The sequence below is a fragment of the Enhydra lutris genome, unplaced genomic scaffold (genome assembly GCF_002288905.1).
Source record: "Enhydra lutris kenyoni isolate GAN:26980312 unplaced genomic scaffold, ASM228890v2 scaffoldscaffold21, whole genome shotgun sequence".
In the NCBI taxonomy this organism is placed as follows: Eukaryota; Metazoa; Chordata; class Mammalia; order Carnivora; family Mustelidae; genus Enhydra; species Enhydra lutris.
In genome coordinates, this window is record NW_019154105.1 from 70,317,820 (window position 1) to 70,344,485 (window position 26,666).

General features: G+C 36.3%; 1 pseudogene; it reads right to left on the reverse strand.

The window, feature by feature from the left end:
• LOC111148890 overlaps positions 1-21,077 on the reverse strand; it is a 40,683-nt pseudogene extending 19,606 nt beyond the window's left edge.
• Positions 21,078-26,666: the final 5,589 nt, after the last annotated feature.

The window sequence follows — 26,666 nt, forward strand, 5'->3', positions numbered from 1 at the left end:
CATGCATAAACACTGTATATGTTGTTTCTCACCTGGAGACAAGTTAACACTTCTGGCACTGCTATACGAGTATACTGTAATTGAATAGCTAAGTAAATGGGTGACACATGGTGGGAGCCAGATTCTCAATGTTGGAGCGGAAATTTACAGATAAGCAAGGGGGGAGGCTATAATGAATCATGATAATGGATTAGAGTTAGAACCAGCAACATGAACTCATGTTTAGCTTAATATAGATACAGATAGTTACATACAGAAATATTTTTAGATATGCATATAACATGGGTAAATTTATAGACATATTTTTTTTTACCCTCTGAGCTGAAAGAACCAAGAAGCAACCTCATCCCAATAGCAATAATCACACCTAACTCTCAATGCTTGATTCTAATGTTACCTCCAATAATAAAAACAAATAAACAAAAAGACCAACCACAAAAAGCAGACCATCTAGGAGAAATGGTTGATTTTACATATGAGGCAGAAAATATACAAGATGATCCCAGAGAATCTTAGGGTACCTAAAAATAAGGAAGTACTTTAACAAAGAATTGAATAAACAAAATCAAACAAACAACCCTCCCCCAATGATGTGGGTATTTCAGAGAAATACAAAGCTAACTGAAAGAGCTCCCAGTAACCAAAGCTGGAACATTCCATGAGCAAAATAAAAAAAAAGCAATACTGTGTTGTAACCAACAGTACAAGATAAATATCCATGGGCCCATACAGGTATAAATACCTGATTTAATAAATAAATAAATAAATAGGGGACAAAGACAAATAGCACATGTAAATGATTTCCAAATAATGCATACTGATACTCTACCCTCAAGGAGAGAGAGCTGAACTACTCATTTTTTTTTTTAATTTTTAATTTTTTAAAATTTCTTTTCAGTGTACCAGAATTCATTGTTTATGTACCCAGTGCTCCATGCAATACGTGCCCTCCATAATACCCACCAGCAGGCTCACCCAACTTCCCACCCCTTCCCCTTCAAAACCCTCAGATTGTTTTTCAGAGTCCATAGTCTCTCATGGTTCATCTTTAAATATGTATTCTGCATAGTGACATTCTTCCAAAGAATACAGTATTGAAAAGGGAGTCAGGGGAGAGTAAGTTTACAGTAGACAAAGCTGACACACACTACCTTACCAGGGTATCAAGGTCAGCATCAATAGTAATGTCATGTTCACTTTTGATATGCCATGCACTTTTGACATGATGTGCTGACAATGTCACTCTATGTCTCTTGTCTCTGTCCTTAAGCCCATAACCCCACTGCAATCATGAGAAAAACATCAAACAACTCTGACTGAAGGACATTCTACAAAATACTTGACCAGTAGTCCTCAAATTTATCAAGGTCATCAAAACAAGAAAAGTCTAAGAAGCTGTCACAGTCAAGAGAAACCTAATGTAATGGTATATCTAAATTGGATCCTAGATATTAGGTAAAAACTAAGGAAATACTGAATAAACCATGGGCTTTAGTTAATAACAATATGTCAATATAGTTTCATTAATTGTGACAAATGTCCCATCCTAATGTAAGATATTAATAATAGAGGAAATTGAGTACATATGATATGTGGAAACTCTTCTATCTTTGCAATTTTTCTGTCAGTCTAAAATAATTTTAGGTTAAAGACTTCATTTTTTTAAAAAGACAAACATAAAGTACAGAAGATTTAATCAATGAATGATTTGGCAACCAGGTCATAGATGGAATGGTTGATTAAAAATAAAATAGTTGGGACACCTGGGTGGCTCAGTTGGTTAAGCTGCTGCCTTCGGCTCAGGTCATGATCTCAGGGTCTTGGGATCGAGTCCCGCATCAGGCTCCTTGCTCAGCAGGGAGCCTGCTTCTCTCTCTGCCTCTGCCTGCTTGTGTGCTCTCTCTTCTCTCTCTCTCTCTCTGAGAAATAAATAAATAAAATCTTTAAAAAAATAAAAATAGAATAGTTATATGGTACTGGAAATTGAATAAATAGTTATGAAGTAGTTGTAATTAGAGTGTTTATAATTCTTGCCTTCATATATTTCAGCTGCTGAATATAAAGGTATTGTGCTTTGTGTAGTTTCCAGGGGTTCAACAAAAAATGGAAGCAGTTATCAACTCAGATTGAAAAACAGAATTTTATAATGATTAGAGCAGTCCAAATGTGTCTAATCTGCCTTTGGAGGGGGATAGAACACTTCTTACCAATCTTTAAGCAGAGGCTAAAGGAATGTCACAGAGAGGAATAGTTGTATGAGAATGAGCCTGAAGGTGCCTTCATCTCAGATGCAGTGATTACATGAGTGTTATCTAACTCCACTATGATTGCATTAGTTCAGGTGGCTGTAGGCAGGCCTCAGAAACTAGTTATTTTCTTATGATGTCCAGATGGCAAGTTTTTCTCTGATTATCTTGGAATTACACACTCTAGGTTGGAAGGGAGACATAATTATTGAGCTCTGTGAGGAATGGCTTTAAGAAAAGCCTTTGAGACTGTATTTATGAATATGCCTTCTTCTTTTCTCTTAAAAGGAATACTAACAGAAAGTTTAAGAAAACAAAATGAAGACATGAAACAAAACCCCACAGTGGTTTTATACTGGATATTATCATTCAGTTTTAAATATTATCTGGTGTAATGGTGCTTGAGGCCAACTCAGTGACTAGGAATCACTTGGAGGGCAGGCATGCAGTACCGTTATCCATGGGACCAGATGGCTCTCACCTGCTGGAAATCCAGATCAACTCATTTTCTTCTGGGAAAACAGCACCAGCAGAAATTTTGGTCACCACCCTTTCTGCTACTACTACTGGCAAATAAGTATTACCTTGCTTATGTGTTTCTACGTTCATCCATTTTCTCTTCACAAATCTCTACTTTGTGATTCATGCTCTAAAAGTTATAGAACTTCAGGAATACAGGAATGAATATGAGATGGCAGTATCTTCTATCATGTCTGGTCTTTGACAGGTGTATGCATCAAAGTTCAGGCAATTAGCCCTTCCTGTAAAAAATAGTTTAGCCAATAGATCTCAGATCAAGAAATATCTCAGTATATCTAACACAGGGAGAGTCATAAGTGCATACGTACATTTGTGTGCATGTGTGTAGCTTACATGATTTTAAAAATTTATTTGTTTTTATTTGAGAGAGAGAGAGAGTCAGGAGGGAGGGCAGAGGCAGAGGGAGAGAAGCAGACTCCCTGCCAAGTGCAGAGCCTGAGGATGTGTCTTGAAGCTCAATCCCAGATATCATGACCAGATTAAGTTGCCCAAATGAGTGAGCCACCCAGGCACCACTCGTGTGATTTTTGAGAGACAGTTTGAATTCAATTAGAGAGTTCTGTCACCTTGAAATATAAGTACATGGTAGCTAGATCATCTGTCATTTGTAGGCTTTATATTCCTTGGCAATGGTTTCCGTGCAATAGGAAATGTAAATAAGGTGATTTTTTAGTAGAAGACACTGACCTTTGGATTTTATTCTGCTCTAGTATCACACTAGTGTTCTAATTTCTTTCCTGATATTAATTTTAGTCAAATTAATGCTATGGTGCATGACAAAGTGCAAGAGACAGCACAGACCTATTTTTTTATTGAGAATTTGCAGGCATAACAGTCTACTATCTCTTGCCCATCTCTCTTTCTCGCTCCCTCTCGTTCTTAAATATTTCATTTATTTATTTTGAGAGAGAGAGAGAGGACAAGCAGAGGCAGAGGGAGAAAGAAACTCAAGCAGAATCCACGCTTGATCTCATGACCATAAGATCATGACCTTAGCTGAAATCAAGAGTCGGAAGCTTAACCAACTTAGCCACCCAGATGCACCTAACCCATCTCTTTCTTGTCTCTAGAGTGGGAGGTCTCTAATTTTTACTCTCCAGCATCAGTTTCTAAGAGTATCCATGTCCTGGATTCAGAGCTCAAGAGCAATTGTACTGCTAGCCTAGGTCTTTAAGGCATCAGCTTTCGTAGTATTGATTTGCTTTCATACTTCACACTCTTCTCTGACCCCTTTGGAAAACCACTTTCATTACTGTGTACATGCAGTTCTCCTTACCTAGACCCTAACCTCCTTCACTGTTGGACACTGTTTTGTGTTTATTTGTTCATTCCTTCCTGTTTCACGATAGTGTTCTGTATTTGCTTTTGCACCTCCCTGCTATTGCCCACACTGGACCATCAACCCTTTCCCTGTTCATCCACCTACTAATATCCACACATTGTTTTAGGGTCACCTGAAATGCCATAGCCTCTGAGAAACAGATTGTTCAGTTGGAATTAATCACATCTTTCACTAGATTCCACTCCCTTTTGCTTTGGTCTCTTTTGTACCTATTTCCTTCTGCTGTGTATTTTATTTATGTGTTACACTCACCCCAGAGACACACACATGCATATACTATGTCATAAACTCCTAAAAGACAACCATCCTGTTTATCCCAGCACAAGGACTAGAATCTCCTTTACACATGCAGGTAGCTCATAAATGTGAGCTGAATAATACACCTCCTGGGTCTTGTTAAGATAGTTTCAGAAGCATCTCCTTTCAAATGGTTCACAAATTTATATCCTCAGCCTGGACCTCCCCTTTACCTCTCTTGTATTTGTATATTCAATTTCCTACTTATCTCCAGTTGGCTTTCTAATTAGAATCTCAGACTTAACATGACCAGAAAACTCTTGCCTTGTTTTCCTCACTTAGCCTCCTTTATCTCGGTAACAGTGAGTAAGCCATGATTTCCTTCCTCTCATAGTCCATATCAAATTCACTAATAAATTAATAAATCTTGCCAGTTCATTTCCAAAATATATAATGAATCTTATGCATTTTCACTATTTCCATATCTATAGCCCTGGTCCAAGCCTCTGTCAACTCTCCCTTGGATTAATGCCACCATCATCTTACCTACACTATAGTCACAATCTCCTAATCAGTCTTCTGACCTCCATTATTGCTCCCCTAAAGCTAGTTCCCCACACAGTTGCCAAGAAAACTTTTTATGGCATACATTAGACCATGGCATTCCCATTTTAAAGTCCCCCAGTGGCTTCTACTTAAAATCAAATGTAAATTACTTTAACCAATCAATTAATTTTTATGACTATAATAATTTTTAATGAATATATAATATAAAAATATAAATTATGCCATCAAAAACATAAAAGAGGGCTTTTATTTATTTGTTTTTTTTGCTTGTGCTGAACCAGTCACCTGAATGAATGCCATTTATTTACTTATTATTTTTGTTTTAATTATTATATATTTATTGTTTAATTTTAATTTTAATTTTAATTTTATTTTATCTTATTATTTCACTATTTATTTATATATTTTATTATTTGTTATTTAATTTTGTTTTATATTTATTTTTGTTTTATTTATTTATTTATTTATTTGTTTGTTTTTGTTTTGTTTTGTTTTAAATTTTATTGTGTTATGTTAGTCACCATAAAATTCTTAACTACATCATTCAAGGTCCCACACAATCTGAATCCTGAATAACCTTTGACTCTTTCTCTCTCTCCTTTGTTCACTATGCTGCAGTGACATCGGCTCCCTTCCTGTCCCTCACATGTGGGAAGCTTGTTTATTCCTGCCTAGAAATTTTGTTTTTGCCATATTTTCATTTCAAAGCTTTGCAGGATCATCTACTCTGTGTCCTCAAAGAGGCTTACCATGACCACCTTAGCTAAAAGCACCCTCAGCTATCCTCTACCATGATTTCATCTTCTTCCCAGCCCTTACTTGGTGCAGAATGCATTTGTTCCCCCACTTCCCACTCTAGAGTCTAAAATAGTGTCTGTCTTGATATGTATTTATTGACTGACAGATAGACTAATTACATCTCATTGGCAGTTCATCTTGCTTCTCTAGATAATTGGTTCTTTGGTTAAAGATTTTTGCCCTGTCTGGAAGCGGTTAATACACCTCATAGCTCTTTCTCGTGCTTGACTGTGAGCCCCTTAGATATCATGCTTCTCAGAGAATGTGGCACAGAGTAGTCCTGAATAGATGAGCACATGTGTTTTCTCTTTAATTCTGTAATCACTTTTTCCTCTCCCATTCCTTTTCTAATGGAATTGCTTGTTAGTTAGAGGAAACTTAAATTCCTATTAGAGCCTTTTAAAACTGAGATTGGGGAATTGATGAGGCCTATAATTGGTAAAAGAAACTCTGACCTAAGGAACTTGCCTAATGAAAGAATGTGGTAGGAGGGCAGTGGAAATAGTTTCACTTAATAGAGGAGATGAAGATTTGATGCTCATGGTACCAGTTTATTAGGCAAGAAAACCAATGCTATTAATTCATTGAAAAAAATGATCTGTCAGAAAAGTTCACTTGCTCTATAAGCTGAGAGACTGGCTTAGGTCTTCTTACAAATTACAGCCCTTTTACTTATATTAACATGATTAAATAAAGATTTACCTTTATTATAAAATTTTACACTGTCTAACTTAATGTTTTAAACTGAACATTGATATTGGACCTCGGTCTCAGACTTTACACACAACCAAGGGGATGTTTCACGTTCATTGGTAAACTCTCATGACTAAAAAATAATCTAATTTTGTAAAACAAACAAACATACAAGCAAACTGTTATCAGTATTCTGCAACCATAACTCAGTCTGTTTTCAATGTTTCCATTACAGTTGCCTCACACCACACACCTCATGCCGAACACTTGAAAATTAAGCACAAAGAGCTGAAATAATGAAGTTGTCCTTTATTTCACACCCCCAACCCAAGTCCACCTTCCCTCCTGAAAGGTTCTGGGCCCCTTGATAATGACTTCTGATTCTAAAGAAAGATTAGAGTCTCTTTCCCTCCTGTTCTCCACCTCTGAGCTTCAAATAACCCCATTCATCTGTCTTCACATCAAAGTTCCCATTCCCTTAGTGACCTTCTTCCACCTAGATTAATGAGGAAAAGCATAGATTTGTCAATGAGTAATAACATCTCAATCTGTGTATCCAAAGGTATTTGTACCTTTAAAATACAAATTCCTGGAAAGAACCATATCTTTAGGGTAATAAATCATCTGTGGTGGTATTTCAGACACAACATTCATCTATATCATATTCTAAAACACCCATTATGCACCTAACATCTACTCTAATGATGTCATAGTAAATTAATGGAATTTTAAACTCGGTTGTATATAGCTTAGTTTTAGTTTACTAAAATACCACAGACTTACTCATTAAGGTCTGGTTTCAGTTTGGGGCCCAGAGAAGTACTTCAAAGTGCCCTTCAGAGTATGATGGGAACCTCTCTTTGTCTTTCTCACCTCACCGTGTTCCTTCTGGCTAAGTTTACAATGGAGACAAGCACAGCAGCTGTGGGCAGCATGAGCTTGGTAGATCACTCAAAGTGAGCATATGCAAAATGAACTCATTATTGTTTTCTTCCTTTCTCTGAGCCATAGTATCTATTTTATTTCCTATCTTCGTTGAACATATCTATTTTATTTCCTATCTTCGTTGAACATTACTAAACAGTTACTTAAACCAGAACCCTGCAGGTCATCTTGAAAAAATTATTCTTTCTCAACTTCCATGTATATTCATTCACCAAAACATAAATTCTACCTCTTATCCTCATTTCTAGATTAATTTTGGTCTTCATCACATTTGCCTCAGGCCATTACAGTAGCCTCCTATCTGATTCCTTCTTGGTTTTTCCACACCAATCCATCCTCTGTACTTCTAACAAATTTCTAAAACATGAATCCTTCCCTCTTTCCTCTTCCCCATAGAATTATTACAAACTAAAGAAAATTCTACTCCTTTCCCTTGATGATTATGCTTTGACTTTTCATGATACAGATTTGTTTCCTCATGTTCACCCATGGAAATCTTTTCTTTAAGAGCTCCAAGTTCTTTCTTTACCTGTGACATGCTTCTGTGTATGTTGCTTCCACTACTTGAAATGCTTCCCCTCCTGAGCCCATTCCTACTTACTGTCGAGACTGTACAGACACATCTTCTGTGAAAACTTTTTGGTTGCCATAATCTCTGGCAAGAGTATGGTTTCTCTCTACTTTCTGTAGTAATTAAACCCAATATATGCCTTTATCATAAAGCTTATTGCTTTGGTTAACAAATGCTTGATAATTTGCCTGCTGTCTCCAGTAGACTGTAAAGAGCTTGAGAGAAGAGTCTGTTAATTATACATTATTATTATTTTTGTATCACTTGGAACAACATACATGGCATCTGGTAGGTGCTCAGTAAATATTAGAGGAATAAAAATCACAGCCAACCTGAATCTATCCCTTATAACATGCCAGATTGATTCTAATCACTTTAACATGAATTACTTTATTGTGGGACACCTGGATGGCTCAGTTGGTTAAGCATCTCCTTCAGCTCAGTTTATGATCCCAGGGTCCTGGCATTGAGCCCTGCATCTATCAAGCCTGCTCAGTGGGGAGTCTGCTTTTTCCTTTCCATCTCCCTCTGCTCCTCCCCCAACTCATGCTTTCTCTCTCTCTCTCTCAAATAAATAAAGTTTTTAAAAATTATTTTATTGAATTCTTACAATTTTTGAGGTAAATAATGTAGCCAGTACTTTCAGTGCCCTGTCCTTATTGTCCTTTGACTCAACTCTGATCTCAGTCATTGCTGTGACAGATAGTTTTGTGTGAGTTCAGACTTGTTTGAGTGTCTCACCTCAAACAAACTATGTGTCAATCTGTTTTTTGTCTCAGGTTTTCTCCAAAACTGCATGAAGTCACTATATTTGTTTGTGAGACTACCACAAAATGAAGGAGACTTAACATTCTCAGGGCAGCCCCCAACCATAGGTGCACAAGAGCTGCTGGGTAAATACTCCAGCCTCCCCTCCTTTGGATCAAAAACTCTCAGAGGCATTCTGTATGTTCATAAATGTCCCAGCTGAATGAACATTCTGTTGCATATAGAAACAGCTTTGATAATATAGTCCTGTAGAACTCTGTCTCACTTATCAATTCTCACTCCTTCCAGAGACATTTCCCAAGTAAATCACTCACACACAGATCTTATCAGGTTCTACTTTGAAAAAACCCAAATTCAGGTAGATGCTTCTGCTATCCCCATCGTATCAGAAATAGAGGCACAGAAAGGCTAACTATCCTCCCAAGGTCCTACAGTGGAAGGTAAGGAAGACTGGATTTGAACTCAGATAGTCTAGCTTCAGAGCCCATTTTCTTGACTACCACTCCATAGTGAACAAAGATTATAACAGATGTAGAGGTCTCAAATTGCATGATATAAGTCATCTACTCTAACTGTGTTTAAAACTTACAGTTCACAGATTAAAGTTCATATCCTTGACCTATATTTAGAATACAAAAGTACATTGCTTCTTTGATGTTTTCTCCCCTCCAAATAAATTCCTAATATTAAGTTCCAAAGTGTTTTATTTTTTCCCCCTAGGAGAAGAATAGTGTAGAAGAGTGACAGAGGAGACATTACAGTGTTGAAATTTCCCATTTTTAGAAGCTCAATTTTTTTTTTAAAGATTTTTTATTTTATTTGACAGACAGGGATCACAAGTAGGCAGAGAGGCAGGCAGAGAGAGAGGAGGAAGCAGGCTCCCCGCTGAGCAGAGAGCCCGATTCGGGGCTCGATCCCAGGACCCTGGGATCATGACCTGAGCCGAAAGCAGAGGCTTTAACCCACTGAGCCACCCAGGCGCCCCAAGAAGCTCAATTTTTAAGATTTCACAGTGGAAGCCTCTGAATAGTGGTTCTGTGGAAAAAGGAATGGCGATTTATGTCATAATCTAGGCGACCAGTGTCACCTGAACCACTAACTAGTTCTATGGCCTTAGGTGATCTATCCTCCTGTCAAAGTCTCAATTTCCTAAGGTGTAGAATACAAATAATGAGCTTATTGTACATGTGTAGAATGTAGAGAATGAATGTGTAGAAAAAAGATAAAGTGGATATTCTTACTCTCTTTTAGAGTCATGCAATCCCTTAAGAATCTGTTGAAATTTCTGTGTATCATCCCCACTGTCTCTCCCCCACCCCAAAAGCACATGCACAAGTACATGCACAAGTGCTGTTGTAATTTCAGGAGATGGTATCATCTGTGGACCTTCTAGGTTTAAGAAGCCATGGGCATGATCTTTATATTCCATTCCAACTCTATCCTCCCATGGTCTTTGGTTTTGGTAAAGAAGCACTCATTGAATTCATCCTGCTTAAGATTTTTCTACAAGAAAATTTTACACATTTTGTCAACTAATACTCACCATGAATGAATTATTCAATAAGAATCCAGGTGATTTTTAAATAGACATTACTGAGAAGGAGCAAACATTTATATTTTACTTGCATCTTATTGTGTTACTATTCTATGTTTGATTATCTTTTTAAACCATGTCAATGGAATATGTAATTGATTGACTGGTGGGCTATGCTCTAAAAATGTTTGTTGTACAATATAAATAAATTGAAAGGTATTAGGAACATGATTGATTAAATGGATAAGTATTCTTATATATTTCTATCACTGATTCCATGTCTGTGATTAGGACATTTATGCAAATATTAGACTGCTCCAGGCATTTCTACAGGAAGCTATATTGATTCAATATCTCTATTTTCTTTAAAAAGAAAAAATCACATTAAGTGAGAATCTAATGGGCTGGAAAAAAAATCAACAGACTGACCTTGAAGAATGAATGCATTTATTGGAAAAAAAATAGAACACCTTGTTAGCTGGAAAGGAATGGTAGCTTTGATTTATATTGTATTTGTTTCATAAAATTAGTACCTCTTGCAGACAGTTTCCCATACATATTTTATTAGTTGAAATCCTAGCTTATAAAAGAGAGATAATGATGATCTGAAAAGCAATGCTCAATTTTAATCCAGGTTGTGTAAGTAATAGAAAGGTGGCATACTATGTTATTGTACTGGTTTAGTTAATCTTTCTCTTAGGAATGATATGAATTATTATGATATTAGCGAGGAAAATCCTGTACACTTTTCTGAATCTAAACAAAACAAAACAAAGGAAAAAAAACCCTAGTTCTATTTTGTTCATTTTGTTTTGAGACAAAGTGGCTCTCAGGTGACTGATAAAAAGAGGGTAAGGAGATTCATTAGTTCCAACCATGAGATCACTATCCATTTGTCTGCTGATGCTGTGTAGGAACTCTTCTTCCACTACAAAGTGTTCAGTCCAGTCTGATTTTCTGTGCTGTGTTTGGAGAGAGTGTTTTGGTGCAATATACAACTCAGTGTATGTTAGGGCTCAGAACACACCTAAGTGACCATGGCTCTTGTGTTATATTTTACAGCATTACATATCCAGACTTTTTTAAAAATTATTTTAAAGATTTATTTATTTTAGAGAGCAGGGAGAGGGAGAGAGAAACCCAAGCAGACTCTGTGCTGTGTGGAGCCTTAAATGGGGATCCGTCTCATGACCCTAAGATCAGACCTGAGCCAAAACCAAGAGTCAGAATATTACTTGACTGCACTACCCAGATGCCCCTAGTCCTTTATATTAGCCTGTCCATCTTATGTCATCTTGGCTTATAAGCACCTTATATATTTCACTTGACTTGCTTGTCCCTCTGAACCTATGGTTAGTCATTTCAACTTTTCCATTGCCTTGCTAATCTCTAATGCTGGGTCACCCAATTGTCTGCTTTCTCCACTATCAGGTAACTGAGATTTGTTGCAGAAAGCCATGAAATTGTTTGGGCTGAGGTCTGTGCAGTATCATGCTCTCTCCTCTCAGCTATGTCCTCAGCGTGGCTTAATCTCCTATTTATCTGTTAAAGACTTTTAGAATATTTCTGAGAACATTGCACCAAATCTTTTTCACTATTTTCAAACACTTGGTTATTTCCCTGTTTCCAGAGTAGATAACCTACTCTACTTTATTGAACTCACATACATTCCCTTCTTTAAAGAGTTAGGGCCTTTTTGGCCAAGTCCAACTTCTTGGCCTCTTATTCAAGAGGATTCTCCATGCTCTTCCTCCAGCATCCATGCTATGGTGCATATATCTGCAGGTCTCCAGTTTCTTAAGTTTTTTGAAGGATCATTTTTTCAAGGAGTAGATTTTGATTATCACTGATAGTGGGAGGTGGAAGAGTAGGAATAGAGAGGATGGGTACCGATTCTTTGGGTGTTGCATAATAAACAAACCTTCTGTTATCTAGGGTAAATTTCAAGAACATCTCTGGAGGAATAGTGGCTCTCTGATTTCTAATATGCTACCGGGAGAACAGCTGGTTCCTCTTTGTTCTTGTCAAAATAAGATGGTTATGTTCACAGGGTGGGATCCCAGTATCATCAGAGCCCCAACGAAGTTTTTTGTTGTTGTTGTTGGAAAGGAACTAGAACATCAACAGCTTCTTTGATGTCAGCTCAGTATGGTGCTGTGCCAGCTATTTTCTGACAGTTGTCTTGAATTTTTCATTACTATATAAAGCAAGAAATGACCTTTGAGAGTTTCAGTATCTGTTTGATGTAGGTTTCTATACTTTTTCAATAACCATCTTAAAAGGGTCAAGAAATGAAGACAATGATTTTAGTTAGAAAAGAGCTTTTATTGATGTCTTGGTTTACTTGTTAAGTTTTTACTTACTCAGTACAGATTAAATGCAGCTTATATTTTGAATGTAAATTACATATTGTTTATTGTATACACGTGTAATTTTGTCTGACACGTTAAAAAGGGAGATAGAAAATATCTTGAGAATGTGACAAAACTTTTTTTAGGGAAGAAAAATTTATGCTGTCATAAATTGAGTAATAAAATTAGCATTTTGTCATAACTTTTTGAACTGGAAATAAAATGTTTTAAAAGTGTATCAGCTCAAAGAATTTTAAACAGCAGTTTAGTGCTTTTAGGAAGCTGTCAATAAGTAACCTTAGTCATTATTTCCTACAGAGTTTTCTTTTTGTTTCTTTCTTGTAACAGAATAATTTCATCTAACTGGACTACATTGCTTTTTTTGTTGCTTTTTTTAAAATTTAAATTCATTTTTTGCCAAGCAAAGTTTATGTTATTATCTTAAAAAATGTCTTAGTTGCAGATAAATATGAACCTTAGTTAACATTGGCTCTGACATCACTTTTACTCTGATAGTATACCTAGTACATTGATTTGTTGTTAGTAGTTTCCTATTTCCTTGTGATAATTTTATTCTTCCTTTAGAAAAGCGGTAAGCCCAAACTAAATATATTCATAATTTTCAGAATTCTTCCTTAGAATTTGATATTGTAATCCTCAAGCTTGTTTCCCTTCTCAGTCCTGTGTCAGTTTCTCTGGTGAAGTTTCCATCCTGTTCTGCAAGGGCAATATCTTAAGTATTTATATAATATGTTATTATATATTTATATAATATCTGTTTGTTTCTTGGTGTTACATCTTGTGACTGAGGATTAAAGCCAAACAAGGAGGAAATTAATTAATAATATTGAGGTAGTATTTCTCTTAAATCTATCATTTTTATTTCATAAGTAAAATGTGCTGAATTTTACAAAATTACAAAAACCTTTCATTAGTGCTGACAAGTTCACATACATGGAGAAAGATCTTGATCGAATATATTTAATTATAAACTTTTGACCAATATTCACAGTATGTAAGGTTCAAGTAAGAAGGTAATGACACCCAGGTAGAAATGTATACTTAGAGACTTTAAATGACTTCTCTAAGATGACATGGCTAGAGGCTAAGATGTCATTCTTGTCCTGATATTCAGCCTTTGACTTAACACAGCATCTTCAAATGTATATCTGCCCCCTCCCCAGGCCCCCAATATACATTGTATTATACTATAGGGATTGAAGAAAATATAGTTAGTTATTCTTTTTGTCTCTTAGAATACAACAGTATTTAGCAGTGGATTATATCTAGGTTCACCATGCAGGGAAATTCATGGAAAAATTTGGATTGGCTTGCTGCAAAGTGCTTCTGTGGGATTGTTTTACTACTGGCAATATGCCATAAACCAAATTTAACCAGAGGAGTTAGCTCAAGGTAGCTATTTTTAACTCTTGACACCTTACAGGATTATGGTGGCTCCCAGAATTACACTGAGAATTTAAGTTCCTAAGTGATCTACCTTACTCACCTCTTCTAAACTTTGACAAACTACACATATGGGGGGATGTGTGGAGGGGAAATGCGGTTGGAGAACCAAGGTGAGCACGTTCATGGATTTCTTTTGCTCCACTGAAATATTTACTACAGTGTTTCCATGAGCCCTTCCAGCTCTAAAAGGTTTCCAGAATGCCAGGGGAATGCAGAGTGGGGCATGCATGTGTATACTTGGCATACAATTGTAGACAGCTCTCTCTGCCTGAGACAGTTAAGGTCATTAACTCCTAAGCCAGGGATTTGAGCTATGTAACACACTTTTATTTTAAAATTCAATTGTGTCAGGGTTTCATGTGGGATGCAGAAGGTTAGAATGGTCTTTTTTGGCTCACAAGCTGAATCTGGCCAGCTTCTATGTCTACACAGTTGGCCTTGTGTTCTGAAAGATTTTGAAATGGTTTATGTTCCACCCTTGCCTAAAACTGTGTTAACATGTCTTAACTGTTCCTGTGTGACTGATTCATATTTGAATGGACAAAAAGTCAGAGCTGCTGCAGTGTTCCATTGTAACAGGGAATCCATCACACGATTCACTTAATATTTGATGAAAAGGGCTGTGCAATCTTTCTACCTCTGTCAATGTATGAAAAACAGAAATAATCAGTATCATGTGGGTTTGGTTATCTTGACAGTGACTTTCAAGTAATTTTCCTAATATGGAAAAGGCTTTAAAAAAATCTCTCACAACAGGGATTACAGTGAGATCCTCTGTAAACCCTTCTCAAAAAGATACAAAATTAATTGAAAAATATGATCCAGTAATCTGAAAATATTTTTATGAATGTTGAACTAGACACATTTCTCAATCTTGACTACATGCTATTTTGATGCTCTGTGTAGAAAGGCCTTTATAGAAATGACTTAAATAAATTAAATACTTTATACATTTTCTTTGTTTTCAGAGAGGGTAATCAATATGCAAAAATATCAAAAGGGACCCATATATAAAGCTTCAGCCAGTTTTCTAACTCGTAGAACTGAGAACTCCTGCTATGATGACCAGTAGATAAAATGGAAAATATTGTAGAATACAATTAAAAATAGTCAAGATGTGGATGTTTTTAAGCCAATAACAAAAGATTACTTACTTTATGACAGTGTATTCATTTATGAAAAATATGTTAGGTTTGTACCACATTCTTAGAAAGATAGCAAATGCTATGTCCTGGTCCCGAAGGAGCTTACAGTCTGTGTGTATGTATGAATGCATGTGTGTATGTGTGTGTGTGTGTGTGTGTGTGTGTGTGCACAATATGGGAGAATACAAATAAATAAGAAATGATAAGACAGTGTGCTTTGTGCTATATTAGAGGCCTAGTGCACATTTTCGGCGTGGGGGGGCTGAATCCAGTTTTGCAAGGGATGTTCAGGGAAGAATGCTCAAAGAACTTGTCATCTGAAACTTAAAGAATGGATGTAATTTAGGCAGGGAAGAGGATTTGAGAGTGGAGAATGGTAATTGATAATGATATTCCCAGATATAACACAATTGCTTGACCAAAGGCAAAAGGAGAGAAAAGCTTGTTCAGGAAACACTCTCCTTTGGAAACTTATTTTCAGTGGTTTTTTACACCAAATTTATTAGAAGAATAATTTGAATATTTAAAATGATGAAATTCACTTTTAAATTCTTTTTTATAATTAGCAGTTATTGTATATTGGGCTTCTTTAAAACATGACTACCCTGTTTTTTTGGATTCAGTCACTGAAAGTATTTTCAGCATAATTTATTGCTCTTTAAGTGTATCTTGGCTCTTCAGCATAGTTGATTTCCTCTCTAGAATTGGCTGTGAAAGCATTTATAAATGTTGACACTAACTTCAAGTGTATTGCTGGTTATTCATGTAATTTCCAGTTTATATGAAACAGTCACCTTTTGTAATTATTTATTTTGCTATGTTTTTCTACTAAATTCTCTGATTTTGCATTCTTCTCTGTGTATCTTTTGTGAGTTGAAAGACATTTTCTTTGCCTTTTCCACATGTGATATGGCAGAGAAGCTGTTAAAATGATTTATTGCCATTTCTTAATATGATAGTGTAAGAACAGCATTTCCCAGATTTATTTGTTCAGAGACTGTGTTCTCAATTCCATGAAACTATCTACTTAATTAGAAATGTGGGTTTCTGAATATTTGTGAACTTTAGCAGTTGTATATTTAGTGACTGCACTGACAGATCTTGGTTTGAAGTGCTTAAGTCTTGGCTTTAGTTATTTAAGGTGAAATATCATTCAGAAGTATGGCAGCAAACAGATTTTCTGTTTTGTTTTTTATTTTTGTCAAAGAAAACTAGAGGACTTCTGCTAAAAATTGTGCCTTTTTTTTCCTCTGCCCCTTTAAGAGCTTAATCATATGTTCTTTTCTTATTTCTAATTATATAAGAATGTAGCAGAATTGCCTCATGGTATAATTAAATAATATTATTATTAGCAATGCTTTATATAAGATGTAGGCTCAAAAAAAAAGATATAGGCTCAAGTTCTGGTAAAAATACAAATTACTTTTGTAATCCTGGGCTAATCACTTAAACTCTTTGTGGCTCAACGTTTTTCCTCATTTATTTATTTAATCAGAATGTATTGACTAACCATTGTAAACATGGTGGTACATTCAGTTTGGAGGGAATTTGGTGGGGGGGGTGGATTTTAGAAATAAGTAGGAGAAACTAGATGCATAGAAAATTGTTATAATGTGACTCAAACACTCACACACATAAACATTATAAATGCAAAACAGAGTGTTAATACTGTGAGAGAACTAGTATAGAATGCGGTAAGGATTCTCAGGATATAAAAATGAGCAGAAGATATGAACAGACACTTCTCCAATGAAGACATACAAATGGCTATCAGACACATGAAAAAATGTTCATCATCACTAGCCATCAGGGAGATTCAAATTAAAACCACATTGAGATAGCACCTTATACCAGTTAGAATGGCCAAAATTAGCAAGACAGGAAACAACATGTGTTGGAGAGGATGTGGAGAAAGGGGAACCCTCTTACACTGTTGGTGGGAATGCAAGTTGGTGCAACCACTTTGGAGAACAGTGTGGAGATTCCTCAAGAAATTAAAAATAGAGCTTCCCTATAACCCTGCAAATGCACTACTGGGTATTTACCCCAAAGATACAGATGTAGTGAAAAGAAGGGCCATCTGTACCCCAATGTTTATAGCAGCAATGGCCACGGTCGCCAAACTGTGGATAGAACCAAGATGCCCTTCAACGGACGAATGGATAAGGAAGATGTGGTCCATAGACGCTATGGAGTATTATGCCTCCATAAGAAAGGATGAATACCCAACTTTTGTAGCAACACGGACAGGACTGGAAGAGATTATGCTAAGTGAAATAAGTCAAGCAGAGAGAGGCAATTATCATATGGTTTCACTTATTTGTGGAGCATAACAAAGAGCATGGAGGACAAGGGGAGATGGAGAGGGGAAGGGAGTTGGGGGAAATTGGAAGGGGAGGTGAACCATGAGAGACTATGGACTCTGAAAAACAATCTGAGGGTTTTGAAGGGGTGGGGGGGTGGGAGGTTGGGGGATCCAGGTGGTGGGTATTGTAGAGGGCACGGATTGCATGGAGCACTGGGTGTGGTTCAAAAATAATGAATACTGTTATGCTGAAAAAATAAAAAATTATAAAAAAATGATTTTGAGTTGATAAAGAGGAAACTTGAGGATGAAGCATGTGAACTTGTATTTGAATAGAATTTGAGTTTAAAGAAATGTAGAGAGTAGAAGAAATGGTGTTAGAAGGAAGAAGTGGGTTTTTTTTTTTTTTAGCTTTAAAAAAAATTTTTTTTAATTAACATGCAATGTATTTTTTGTCTCAGGGGTACAGGTCTGTGATTCATCAATCTTACCCAACTCACAGCATTCACCATAGTATATACCCTTCCAAATGTCCATCATCCAGCCACCCCATCTCACCCACCCTCCTCTAGCAACCCTCCATTTTTTTCCTACCCTATGGTTTGTCTCCCTCTCTGGTTTCATCTTGTTTCATTTTTTCCCTACCTTCCCCTATGATCCTCTGTCTTGTTTCTCCAATTCCTCATATTGGTGAGATCGTATAATTGTCTTTTTCTGATTGACTTACTTCGCTTATCATAATGCCTTCTAGTACCATCCACATTGTTGCAAATTGCAAGATTTGGGGTTTTGATGGCTGCATAGTAGTCCATTGTATATATATACCACATCTTTATCCATTCATCTGTTGATGGACATTTAGAAAGAGCTTTAATATAGGTCTTGGAGTCAGGAGACTTTGGAGCTACAAGGAAGCAAGTAATTTAATAATTTAATTTAATTTAATTGGATTATAAAGTGAATTGAGGTTAATCATGGAAAATAAGGATGAAAATGTAGGTTGGTGAAAGATCATCAAAGTTCTTCAATCCAAACCAGATTCATTGTGTTGACCTTGAGAAGTCATTGGGGGTTGTTAATTAAAAAAAAAAAAAAAAAAAAAAAAAAAAAAAAAAAGAGGGAGAGAGAGCCCTCAGCAAGACTTGGTTTTAAATCCTATGTCTTCTATTTTAATGGCTTAAGGTAAGTTAGAGATTTTTTTTTTTTAAAGATTTTATTTATTTATTTGACAGAGAGAAATCACAAGTAGGCAGAGAGGCAGGCAGAGAGAGAGGAGGAAGCAGGCTCTCTATTGAGCAGAAAGCCCGATGTGGGGCTTGAACCCAGGACCTGGGATCATGACCTAAGCCGAAGGCAGCGGCTTAACCCACTGAGCCACCCAGGCGCCCCAAGTTAGAGATTTTTAAAGAAAATTTGTTTTCTTTTTTATAACATAAGACTAACAACGTAGTCTTGCTGGGTTGCTGTAAGAATTGGGGATAATATTGCATGAAGTGTCTGACATATAGTTGTTATTCACTGAGGGTTGACAATTATCTGTTGAGTGAAGAACATTTAATGGGTAAATTCCAAGGTTGTTTTCTGAGCTATGTTTCTGTGATCATTATGTGATATATTTTCTAAGGGTACCACAGAATCTCAGAATCAAAGATAACCTAAGAGGTTGAGGTCTACTCCCTATTGGGGGCTAGTATCCCCATTACAGCTTTCCTAATTGTATTTCAGAATATCAGTCATCTGTCTTCTTGGGAGAACTTGTAGTTATGAGAAAATTGCTATTTTTCAAAGCAATCCTTTCCATTGCTTAACATTTAATGGCTTGAGAAGTTTTCTTTACACTGATCTAAAATAAGCAGCTTTCTAACTCCACCAATTAGTTCTTTAATCCTCTTTCAGAGCTATCAAGGAGTAGCACCCCTTCCACATTTCAAATCTTAAATATCTAACATGTGTATATAGTTTTCTTCTGTGAGTTCCATCATAGTTTCACTCCTAGGAGTGAAAGCTTGGGTCTTTCATCTACTCATCATATGACATAATTACAAAACACTTTATTATTTTTTAAAAGATTTTATCTATTTATTTGACACAGAGAGAGAGAAAGAGAGAGAGAGAGGGAGCACATGCACAAGCAGAGGGAGAGGCAGAGGGAGGGGAGAAGCAGGCTCTCTGCAGAGTAAGGGAAGCCTGATATGGGACTCAATCCCAGGACTCTAGGTTCATGACCTGAGCCAAAGGCAGTGGTTTAACCAACTGAGCCACCCAGGCGCCCTACAAAACACTTTACTCTCTTGGCTGGCTTCTTTGTGTTCATTCCAACTTTTAAAAGCCATTTTTGAAAATATAATTCCAAGAACTAAATAAAGTCTTACTGATGAGGCCTAGAGATGAATTCAGCAGATCTTGCGTGATCTAGAGTCTAGATCAGTTATCAGCTAAAGCTTATGGAATTTTACAAAATGCATGAAGCCAGGTCTGCCTCCAAAATATTCTGAGTCACCAGGTCTGTAGTTGAGCCCAGATATTTGCATTTTTAAAAGGATATAGATAATTTTGATATCTAACTGGGACTTAAGATCCTTCAGTATACTTAGTGAAGGAAGGAAAATCACATAATATTTTTAGGTAGCCACATAACATTATTTTTATGTGCTGAATTTAGAAACAAAACCACTAGAGCTTTTTCCTTCCTTCCTTCCTTCCTTCCTTCCTTCCTTCCTTCCTTCCTTCCTTCCTTTTTTTGTCTCTTTTCTTTCCTTTCTTTCTTTCTCTTTTCTAACTTTGTACACTGCTTCTTCTAGGACCTAGATCTAAGACCTTACATTTATTCCTATTATATTTCATCTTGGCCATCCCGGGTCATCATTTTATTCTACCCATATCATTTTCAACCTCACATACCTTATTCAGATAACCTTTAAGGATTCATTAATTTTGGGTAGGCATTCCAGGATGATAAATATAAGGAAAATTACAGATTCAGATCTGTCCTTTATTTATCACTACTCTTCTCTGGTGAGTATTATGTATTGCTCTCACTTTTTTCATATTTGACATATTTATTTTTTTGCTTAATGCTTTGAATCACCTTTCCTTTCTAAGTTATCATAGCACATGCCTTTAACATTGGAAGCCATTGAGACAGTGGCTCTCAGAATGCTATAATGCAATGTCAGAACCCCCCGACCTAGTACCTAAGTGATGGACAACTTTTGGCCCTTGCAAGCATCTCATAAAATGACACCACTGTAGCTTAGTTAGGATTATCTTGGCTGCAAGTATCATGAACCCTAACTTAAGGTATCTTAAGTAATGAGGGGTTTCAATATCTTATATACCAAGAACTCTAGAGGTAAGATGGTCCCAAGGTTAGTTAATTTGGCAGTATTTGAATGTCCTCAAAATCCTACTTTACTTTTGTCTTTCTACTCTGCCCTCCCCAGCATTTCCTTTCAGGCTGACTTCGTTCATGGCCTCGAGATGGGTGCTGAGACATAACAGTATCCAAGAGCAGAAGAGGAGGCCTTTCTTCTTCTTTATCTGTTTTTAGAATCTTCTCATCAGTCATCCTCCCCTATTTCATTTTCCTGAACATGTCCCAGCGGTAATCAATCAGGGGCAAAATGTACTAGACAAATAGTGACTCACTCCCAGGTCTAGTACAGGGGCTGGATCTGGAGATGGGGCCACTGCCCTTGATGTTGATAGATGGTTTGATACCTGGTAACAACCAGGGTTTAATGAGCAAGACCTGAATGAAATTGGGATTATGTGAGCAAGGAAGAAGGGGGGGTGGGCATGGGAAATAATTTCTGGGTGAGAAACTACCAGTATTCATTATATGATGAGAGCTCAACAACATTTGCCTTCTTCAGAGAGTAGATATTATTAGGCCACTGAAAATGTTATCAAAATAACATTTTATGAATAGTAGCTTGTTGCTGAAGATCAAGCAACCAGTTTATGGGGCAAAGGTAAAAGAATAATCTGCTTTGTTGAACACATGGTAACATTTTATTTCTCTCTAAAGCAAATTAATTAAAGCCCAACTTTAAAAAATAATCCGTGCATGGTTCCAGATTAACACTATGTTTGCGATTCTTTGCCCTGTGTGGATATACTCCATCCTGCTGAGAAGAGAGGATCTTCATTTCTTTGAAGCAATGACTCTTATTTTTCCTTCAGTCTGATGTCTTATAACAACTCTTTTAAAAGGAATTAGAGTTTTAACTTTGCAATTGGGACATAATAGGGAGAAAATCACTGTCAGAGGAAAGTAACTGGGGGAGAAAAAGTAATCTTTAAAAGCTGGATTTTAAAATACAAATTAAAATTTTGTTTGAAAAATTTGTAAAAAGTCAATGTAATATTATTTCTAATTGATCCTGGTGAAGCTTAGAATCAGGAAAACTGAGAAAACTAATATAGGTAAGATGGAGTCTGAGGAATTCATGCAATATAGAGTACTCAATGGCTTTCAGAAAGAAAACCCAAGGTGAATGAAAGTCTACGGCTATTATTTGATTTCAGTGTTAACCTGAAGAGAAGACATAACAGATTTATGAAAGTAGATAGAATGAAAATGTTTGTCATCTGCAGAAGAAAATGAAATCTGCGACAGGAACAAGACTCTCCATTTATTGTGACCTATGTATGTGTCAAGAATTTACCCACTTTGTTTCATTTAATCCTTGCAACCCTTTGAGGCAGGTATAATCATGAAAAATTATGTAATTTTAAATTTTGATGTGTCACAGAAATGCAAGGTATTTTTAGTCTGTGTTTTTCTGCACCCATGCCTGTCTATTGTTGGGCATACTGGCTCACCTCAATTCTTAAGGAAAATATACCAAAGCCCATGCGTGCATGCGTCAGAGCTTAGTTATACAAGAATCATGAAGCAATTTTACCTGCCACTATTCTCAAAACCTCATTGTGTTTAATAAGTTCTGTAAATCAGGAATGAGTTACAAAATCAAATTCATGAGCCATATCATGCTTTGAAACCGAACCCATCCATATTGCAAATATATATATATATTTTTTAAATTGGCAAATATTAGAACCTTGAACTCAATAACTCTGAAGCATTTAAATTTTTTTGTTGTGTTTTGTTTTGTTTTAGAAAGGATATATATTGCTGATTAGCATAGTGCTGCACTGAAAATACTGCTCCAAGAATTTTTAAGCCTGGATATAGCATAATTATGAAAAGATACAACTCAATGGTAAATATTGGTGTGGACAGGAAGGGAATATACAAGGAAAGAAAAAATAGGTATATATCTCAATGTGCACTTGGCTTATTCACGTACAAATGCACTGTTTGGGTTCCAAGTAATTATTTTTGCTGCTTGTCAGGACTTGAGGTCATCATTGCTTCAGCCCAAATAAAGAAGCTCATTACTAAAAGATGTCCTGGAGAACAACATGACTCATTTACTTGAGAAACTGAATACAAAAGAAACCCCTAGCTAATAATATTTTGGAGTTATTTTTGAGAGAAAAAGAGATTCAGTGGAATTATAAGAGGCATAAAAGAAAATTCTGAATGAAAAATTCACACCTTCTTCATTCCAGATCAACTACTTTGGAAATGAGCACAGATTCCACATATGACATTAAGTATGACCTTACTTGGAATTGTACTATTTTATGCTTCATATTTTTCAGTTGCTGAAGGTAGAAATCAGTCATCAAGGTAATGCCTTCTAGGGTTTTCTTAGTAATCAGCAAAACTGAACATGAGCATTGTGGGAAAGAAAAAAAAATAAAACAAGAAGGAAAGGAATGGAGAATTATAGGTGGAATTCAGACAGGTGGTAACAAGCCATTTACAGAGTTTTTTAAATAACATTACACATAGTAAGCATCCTAGAATTTTTTATAGCAGTTTGCACAAACAGAAAATGATACTGACACAGTTTTTAAATAGTATCTTTGTCATAAATATATTGTCATACAGCTCACTTCTTTTATCCATATGGGGGAAACAATTTATTGAAAAATATTTTATTTCCTCTTTGAGAAGCATTTCTACTGTGGATGAGCTTTAACAGTAAAATTCATCTTGAAAACAAATTTGTGAAAGATTTGAGGTTTTCTCACTTTGAAAAGACATATACTCCTAAATGTCCCTAGATCACAGCAAACGTTCAATGTGGTCAAAAGGAGATATGGAGAGAGGGGGATCAATATGCAAATTTGTTTTGAGAGGTTCTCCTGGGCTGACCTGGTCTTCATCATACCAGCTGCACTGCTGATATCAAGATGATAATCAGTAGGTTGACAACAAATCGATTTTGGCTTCACTCTAAAGTAGGTGCAAAAGCCTGTAGCATAAGTAATTCAGCAGCCTCAAGCTAGCTATCAAGTCATGTTGAATATGCTTAAATATTTTATGACAAAGACATAGTACCTTATTATTGTTACCCTCCCACATACAGATAAAAGTTTACCTCTGAAAAAACTAAGTATTCAAAATAAAATTTATGTCAATTAGCTCAATAAATAACCAATTGTTGTTAGGCCCAATCCAATTATTGTAAGCATGGTCTTATAAAACTAATGCTGCAAATATTCTGTAACATTCCATTTCAGCAAAATGTTTATTCTGACTGAAAAGTCTTGGCTGTGACATTTATAGGCCTGACAGAATAAAGGCTTTATCACATGTCCTGAGGCTTAGAGCTCTCTTCTGCACAGAGCTGTTTCCACCTGGGCAGGTGTGCTAGGAATTCCTTACACTATTCTGAAGCAGATCCGTAGATTCTAAGTCAGTTTGGGGCTCAAAGGAGACACTTTGGAAGTGCTTCCTGGGTCACTGAATTCTAGTAACTATCTGTTAATCCATGTGCTTCCTTTTCTTTTTCATAGAGAAAAGGAAAATTTGCTTTTCTTCAAAGACCTCTCAGGATGTACAGCAAATATGGCCAATAAAGAAGACACATCTGGTCCTTCTTCATTGGGGAATTTATAGGAGGCAGAGTCTCCGCTCTCAGGCCATTGGCAACTGATAATATAAAAGATGATGTTAGCTGAAGAATTATGGAGGATCTGTAAGACTCCTGCACAACTCTTGCTGCCTGACAGCTGCATTCTATGACTATTCCAAGGACAAAAGAAGGGCTCATTAAGTTCAGTATTTCCCCAGCTAGTTGCTTAAAATTAAACAGTAAAGCTGTGAAAGGACAGAGCCTCCTTCTTCTCCTCCAGCAACTGGCAGGGTATTCACTTCTGACAGAGGAAATACAGATAGTTCCAAGCCTTGGGGACAGGCGGTTCAGCAGAAATTCAGGCTGTGAGTCTTTACTATAGACAAGTTACAGTGGAAAAGATCCACCGAAGGGAAACTGAGTACACACATAGTGTGTGGCCTCTACGCTGAGATTTAACACTGATCTTTAGAAGATTGCCAGGACAGCTTCCTCCTGGATCAGGATTTCATTTCTCAGGCTTGCATTCCCCTACTCACTAGACTACATGGGCCTCCCAAATCTCTGCTCTCCACATAGAACAACTTCAGTTTTTGATGTGATTCCTTGATCTTTACTTTATGTGGCTGGCTTCTGTTCTTCTGGTTCTGAAAAATGTCTATTTTCTTCAGCAGGTCTTACAAGAAACCTCAACTTGGTTGTCTGTAGGCTTATAGTGTTTGTGTCTCAGTCTTATATATTATGAGGCGGGCCCTAAATAAGAATAAAATAGAATTGTGCATCCTAAAAATGTTAAATTGTTTAATTTCTTTTTCTTTTTGAAAAGCAGATATGTCTTATTCAGTTTGGACTGCCAAAGCAAAACAGTGTACTATAGACAGGATGGCTTATAAACTACAGGAATGTATTTCCACAGTTCTGGAGGTTGGAAGTCTGCGATCAGGATGTCAGCGTGGTTGGGTTCCACTAAGGACCATCTTCCCAGCTGTAGAGGGTGACTTTACATTGTACCTTCACATGGTAGGAAAAGAGTGAGCAAGCCTACTGGCCTGTTCTAAGGGTACTAATCCCATTCATGGGAGCTTCATCCTTATGTCCTAATCACTTCTCAAAGGCCCACCTCCAAACACCATCCCTTTGAGAGCTAGATTTCAATAAATGAATTTTGGAGGAACATGAACATTCAGTCCATAACAGAATGTATGTGGGGTCTGATATGCTTTGGGGAGACTGAAATAAATAACTTTCCAAAGTACATGGAGAATAGAGAATTTGCAGAGTGAAGCAATACCCAGATTAGGAATGAGACAACCCAAGTTTCTAACCAACTGTGTCTTTTGGAAGGTGCACCTAATCCTCCAGACTTCAGCAACTCTTCCCTATCTGAGTGATTTTGCTTAATAATTTAAAAAATTTAGGGTCCAAAAAATTAGAAATCAGAGTCAAATATGGAATAAGTGATGAGCCCATGGTATCTGTGACACCATTAATTTCTGATCACTGGTTCATATGTTTCAGCTGCCTTCCAGGAAGTACTCTTTCTAGAATAGAGAATCACAGAGTCATGGGGTTAGAAATGTCTTGAGGAGGCCTTTGAGGAATATGAATTTACAAAGCACTGCTTCTTCAGAATTTTCATGGAATTGGGTTGAAAGAGAGAGAAAGCATGGAAGTTATGTATTGGAAGAATTTTTTTACTTCAAGAATATTTTTACTTCAAGAATTTTTTTACTTCATGGAGCACTGGGTGTGGTGCAAAAACAATGAATACTGTTACACTGAAAAGAAATAAAAATTTTTAAAAATGTATTTTTTAAAAATACATTTAAAATGTAAAATTTAAATACATTTAAAATTCAAAATACATTTAAAATGTATTTTTTTTTGGACAAGATAAAAACCTTTATTTACAAATGTTCTAGTCCCTTAAAATATATACAGAGAAAATAATTTGGATTAAAATATCATGAAATCACAGGAAACAAACCCAAATTCTGATAAAAATCAAGGAGAAATTGGTGACACCCACAAAATCAAAACCAGTCCTAACAATTACAGGAGGGTCAGGGCAAATATTCTGAAGAATAGCCACATTAAATTTTCCTTGAACTCCATTACCCAGTGTTTTGTTCCATAAGTTAATAGCCAGTTCAGAAATTATAAGTTATATATAGGCTATTTCTACCCACTTGACATAATGGTGAACTCATTTAATAAATATA